General features: G+C 39.2%; 1 non-coding gene across 1 annotated transcript; it reads right to left on the bottom strand.

The window, feature by feature from the left end:
- Positions 1-6000: 6000 nt before the first annotated feature.
- On the bottom strand, positions 6001-6106 carry LOC122018223. The gene has a single exon (XR_006121652.1). It is a non-coding gene; the product is annotated as a small nucleolar RNA R71 (small nucleolar RNA).
- Positions 6107-6428: the final 322 nt, after the last annotated feature.

The raw sequence follows: 6428 nt of genomic DNA, 5'->3' as shown, positions 1-6428 counted from the left end.
CGTGTGTGGATCGGACTCCCCGAACACATAAAGGACACTCTCCAATAGCAGTCAATGGATGTGATACTTCTGACCGACCAAGGCGGAAGCTGCTTGGAGATAGTTCGATCGACTTCGGTATCTCCCGAGCGATGGAGGCTGCATCACTTCCATCTGCTAGCTAGTCAAGAAGTCTGGCCAAGGAGGAAAGCGAATGAAAAAATAGTGCTCCTTCAAGTACTTGTTGGAGGTCGACATTTTATCAAAAAAGACAAAGTCCACTCGGGCTTGGAACAGAAAGGTCCCGAGCTCAGACAATTTGGGATAATAAAAATAATGGAATACCCCAGGCATTAAGGGAATGTCATGTAGATGAAACAACACGACCATTCCACACAGTAACCTAATGGAGTTCGGTACTGTAGGTCCCTTGGCGGTCGGCTAGAGGGGGTGAATAGCCCTGTAAAAAAAAAACCTTCCTCAAACTTTATAGCTTTATTAAATTAACACTTGCATAAAATAAGTTTAAGAAGTAAACTAAGAGTAGAGGCACGAAGGGGTTACTTAGTTACAACCGGGGAGGTTGTTAATCTAAGGAAGTTGAAAGCTCAGTAAGTAGTCTCCTTCAGACAGAGAAGCCTCTTACAGCGTTGATGGTTCACAAATAAGTAGTAGAATAAACTAGAAGTGTTTACAAGTGTTGTTTTGAACCATTAGGACCAGAGCTATATTTATAGACTTGGTCAGGACACCTAGAAGAGTTTCAGGTGCCTCTAGAGGGATAAAACTTTATCCCCGTCGCAACGTAACGTGACATATTGCATTTGGATAAAATTCAGTTCTGGGCGCCCGGATAAAAAAATCAACTTCCATTTGATTTTTTAGTTCAGGTCTTCCGCTTTGGTTCCGCTCGCATTGGTTTAAGTCTTCCGCTCTAGCTCTGCTCACTTGGGTGATCTCGGCCATCCGGAATAGGGCTCACCTGAACCTAACTTCCGGCCTTCAAGCAGTCTTCGGCTCTGACTTCTCGTCCCTCAGAAATGCTGCGCGCCTCCTCGTCCGCCCGCGTACTCTTCTACATCACCTCGTCCCTTAGACGCACCGAGCCTGTTGGCTCTCTCCCGTGCCACTAGCTGCATTTTTTGCTCAATTTCCTGTGCTCCTAAGTTCCTACACACTTAGACACAGAGGTTAAATACCAACAAGATCTAACCTGACTTGGTTAATCACATCAAAATTACCTTGGGGTACTAACAATCTTTCCCTTTTTGATGCGAACAACCCAAGTTAAGTTAGGGTAAACAAACATAAATAAATTATAGTCTCCTCCTTAGACTTAATCTTCCCTTCTCCTCCTTTGATCACATTAAATAAGGTACTTTTAAAATGACTTTAGAAAAGCTAAAATTACAATCTAAGGAAAATCAAATTTTTTTTAAAAAAAATTACATTTGGATAACTAATTCATAGAAAATTTTCTAACGGTTAAAAAAAATTCTGAATTATTTAGATATAGAAAAATAAATTCACTAAAATAACTCTAACAAATATGATTTTTGTTAAATGAATTTTAATGATCAAAATTTTTCTAACCGAAATTTTAACAAATAATTTAAAGCATTAGTTAAAATAATTAAATGTTTTACAATTAGTCAATTAAATATTTATTTTAGTAATTAGCTTCTAGGCTGTGGTGAGGCACTAGGCCTTCTTAATTATTGGAACAACAACCACTTCTAGACAAAGCCATTTAAATAAATTAAACATTTAATTTTCTTTCTGAAAGCCCTAAGTCCAAAAAAACAGTCAATCTGGATTGGTCTTGTGTCTTTTCTGGATTGGTCTCTTGTCCATGCTCATGTCCTTATTCTTGTCCTTGCTTTTTAGTTTTGGACAGTTATTTTTTACATGCCCTTTTTCATTACAGTGGTAGCATTTTACCTTTCTTTTTCTTCTCTTACCCCACACTTGATTAAACTTATTGGATTTAAATAATTTTTTAAATCTCCTTACCATTAATGTCGTTTCATCATCGTTAAGTAATGTCTCAGAATCTAGTTTATCCATTTTAGCTTTTAAGGTAATGTTTTGCCTTGATTCCTTCCTTAGACCTACACATCTTGACTCATGAATTTCAAAAGTTGGAAAAAGTTCTTATAAAGTGCTTACCTCTAAATCCTTAGAGATAAAATACGCATCTACTAAGGCCGACCATTCTGAAGTCCTAGGAAATATGTTAAGTGTGTACCTTAGCGAATCTTGGTTGGTTATCTTTTCTCTGAGATTCGTGAGTTCGGTGATGAGCTCCTTGATTCTTGAGTGGAGGTGTGCGATGGTTTTGCCTTCTTCTAACCGGAAGTTGCTGATCTGGTTCCGGAGTAGGTCACATCTCGCTAGTTTTGCCTCCGAGGTCCCTTCGTGTAGTTCCAAGAATTTCTCCTAGAGCTCCTTAGCTGACTTGTAGGCTCCGATACAGTTAACTTCTTGAGGTGGTAAAATACTAAGTAGATGAAACTTTACTTTACCGTTTGCCACAAAGTCGGTTTGCTCCTTCTTCGTCCACTAATGTTCTTCTTTGTCTTTTGGGCCTACAAAATCATATTTCATAATGATTAATAATTCAAAATCTATTTTAAAAAATACCTCCATCTTTTTATTCCATCTCGCGAATTCCCCCTCGAACTTCGGTGGGTAGATGCTTAGTCCGGCCATCTCGCGTGCTTTATTCGGTGGTTAGTCCTCCTAAAGTGAACTCGCTCTGATACCAATTGTAGGTCTCTTGGCAGCCAACTAGAGGGGGTGAATAGCCATGCAAAGAAAAACGAACATTCCTCAAACTTTATAGCTTTATTAAACTAACATTTGCATAAAATAAGTTTAAGAAGTAAACTAAGAGTAGAGGCATGAAGGAGTTACTTGGTTACAACTGGGGAGGTTATTAATCCAAGGAAGTTAAAAGCTTAGTAAACAGTCTCCTTCAAGTGGAGAAGCCTCTTATAGTGTTAATGGCTCACAAACAAGTAGTAGAACAAACTAAAAGCGTTTACAAGTATTATTTTGAACCATTGGGACCAGAGCTGTATTTATAGCCCTAGTCCGGGCGCCTGGAAGGGTTTTAGGCACCTCTAGGGGGATAAAACTTTATCCCCATCACAACACAACGTGAAACGTTGCATTTAGATAAAATTCAGTTCCGGGCACCTGATTTTTTGGTCCTGGTCTTCCGCTCTGGTTCCGCTTGCATTGGTTCGAGTCTTCCGCTCCGGCTCCGCTCACTTGGGTGATCTCAGCCATCCAGAATAGGGCTTACCTGAATCCAACTTCCGACCTTCGAGCAATCTTCCCGCTCTGGCTTCTTATCCCTTAGAAACACTGCGCACCTCCTTCTCGCCCGCCATTGTACTCTTCCGCAGCACCTCGTCCCTCGGATGCATCGAGCCTGTCGGCTGATGTACGTAGATTGTATACACTTATTAGCATGTTTTGACGCACATTCACATACTTTGAGCATGCTTGATCTATGTATTTTCGTAGTTTCAGCTTTTCTTTTTAGCATATTTACTCTCTTTGTTCGGAGATATGCTTTTGTGTATTTTTTGTATGTAGGAGTCGAATCTGGTGAAAGATGCGTGTTCGAGGCCAAATCTGCAAGTAAAGCGATGGAGGAAGCCATGACACTTGAACCCTACACGACCCTGCCATGGGGGGTTGCCCAGGCCGTGTAAGGATGAGAGGCTATGTAGCTGCACCAGAGAAGGAAGATGGCATGGCCTTGTGAACCTCACACGGCCGTGCCAAGTTTTGAAGCTCAAGGAAGCCTAGGCCGTGTACACCATAGGACCATGTCAGTTTTCCAGAGACAGGAGAAGCCTCGGCCGTGTGCACTACACGACCGTGTGAGGTTTCCAGAGAGCAGGAGAGTGTTGGTGGTGTGCACCACACGGCCGTGCCAGGTTTCCAGAGGTGAAGGGAGTGTAGGCCGTGTGGATCTACACGGTCGTGTAAGGGGAGCGTTGATAGAGGCAAGCCACGGCCGTGTACCTCACATGACCGTGTGAGGTTAGCAGAGAAGAGAGTGGAGCAGGCCGTGTGAACCTCACACGACCATGCCTCGGGGCCGTGTGGCGCCCAAACCCCTCTTCTATATAAGGTCTCCTTCAAGATTTGAAAGGGGATCTTCTCCCCTTTGGGAGAAAGGAAGATTTGGGCGATTCCTTCCATTCTTGGGTGGATTTCTGGGCGATCTAAGGGAAGATCTTCACCGATTCGACTCCAAGATCGAAGGTTTGGATCCGAAGACCATTCTTCTCCGTAGATAAGTTTTCTTTTCTCTCCTTTCTTGGATTTGAGGGTTTAGAAATGCTTGTAATCTTTGTTTCTTTCGGATTTTTTCTTCGATTTATGGAGTAGATATCTTGTTCTAGGATGAAGCGAGTATTTGTAAGAAATTTTTGATGTAAAACTCTTGTGGATATGCCAATTTCCCATTTATATGATTTTGTCCTATTTTGTATCTATTTGTTCTTGTGTGGAATGTTGTGATTGTGCTTAATTACCATGTTTGATTGAATATTTGGATATCTTGTGGATCTGGTATAGTAATTATTCATTCGATTTTCCGAGGGATCTTCGTGACAGGAACATGCCCGTGTAAGGACATTTGAGGGATTATCTTGAAGGAGAAATTAGGTATTTCAAGAGGATAGGATAGATTTATGCATTAATCTTTATATCTTAATGGGTTGATGAGTGATGGATTCTTATGTTGATTTTCCGAGGGATGCTCGTGACAGGCAAGCCCGTGTAAGGACAACATAGATTCATTCTTAATTGATCAATCTAGGTATAAATTTTAGTCCTAGGTCGGTTCTCTATTGCAAGAGAGAACCGACAACCTTCTACAAATGATGGATAATTGAGAAAAAGAATTTGGTAGATCGTTTACATTGAAGAACCTTACAAAGAAACCAAAACTCCTAGAATAACCCTTATCATTGCCTTTATTCTTGTTGCCTATTCTTTCATTCTTTTGTTTACTTTTCATAGTTACACCTAGACTTTGTTAATCCATTGATTTGTTGTCTAGATAATTCATTTTGAGATATTCTTAGTGCTTATTCCAGTCCATGTGGATACGATAATCTTTTATATTACTTGCGATATTTCCGTACACTTGTGGAGAGACAACAAGTTTTTGGCGCCGTTGCCAGGGAACTGCGCTATAACATTAGGAATTATCAATTGAGTTAGACTAGACGTAACTTTTCTTTTCATTTGCATAGTTGTAACTAATTGTTAGAATTCTGTTTTCATAAGTTCTTCCTTTCTTGTATAACTTTCTTGTTAAATTTTTTTTTTTTGCAATTCTAATTCTAATTCTAACTTTGCATTCTTGATTTCTAGCACTCTAATCTAACTTTTCTCTATTTTCTCTTTTGATCTAGTTTCTTTCTTTTTCTTTTGTAAACATATCTTGCAATCTTTAGCATATGAATTATTCTAGACATTTTTCTTTTTTCTTTTATCTTTTCTTTCTTGTTTTCATTATGCACTTTCTTTCTTGCAATTTAAATTCTGCATTTTTTTCTTGCTTTTCATATTGCATTTTATTTCTTGTTTTTGATTCTTGAATATCCATGAGCACTAACATGTCAAGCAGACCCATGAGAAATTTTTCTACACCTTTTTCTGCAAGATTTTTATCTCCCATTGTGCAACCTCAAATTGAAGCAGAAAGTTTCCAACTACACCCAGAGTTAATTTTCATGATACAAGGTCACAAATTTGGAGAAGAAGTATCAAAAAGTCCTTATCTGCATCTTGAAACATTTTTAGAGATTTGTGATATGGTGAAATGTGAAGGAGTGTCAGCAGATGTAGTTCGATTGATGACATTTCCTTTCAGTATCAAGGATAAAGCAAGGACTTGGTTATATTCTCTCCATCCCCAAAGCATCACAAGTTGGGAACAATTGGAGAAGTAATTTCTGAATCATTTTTTCCCTCCAAGCAGAACAGTATATATGAGGAATTGCATAACAAATTTTGCTCAAACATATGGAGAATCATTGTTTGAAGCATGAGATAGATTCAAGAGTCTTCACAGACAGTGCCCTCATCATGGTTTTGAAAAATGGTTGATTCTGCACATATTCTACGGGGGAATTTTTTTTTCAGACAAGAGTATATTAGATTCATTAGTTGGAGGTTCTTTTATGGATAAAAGTGTAGATGAAACATATACATTAATTGATCAAGTGACATTGAACCTCCATGAATGGTCGAACATAAGTTGGATGAAATCTCCCTCAAACATTCAAGAAGTGCAAGCCATAAATGCTATAGAGCCTGCCAAACAAATTGTAACTCAACCATCTATGAGTTTTGAAAATCACAAGTCACAGAACGGGGAGTTCAAACATTTAGGGGCAAAGATTGAAAGTATTGTT

This window comes from Zingiber officinale, chromosome 8B (assembly GCF_018446385.1).
Source record: "Zingiber officinale cultivar Zhangliang chromosome 8B, Zo_v1.1, whole genome shotgun sequence".
Taxonomy (NCBI): domain Eukaryota; kingdom Viridiplantae; phylum Streptophyta; class Magnoliopsida; order Zingiberales; family Zingiberaceae; genus Zingiber; species Zingiber officinale.
This window is presented reverse-complemented; position numbering and strand designations above follow the sequence as displayed.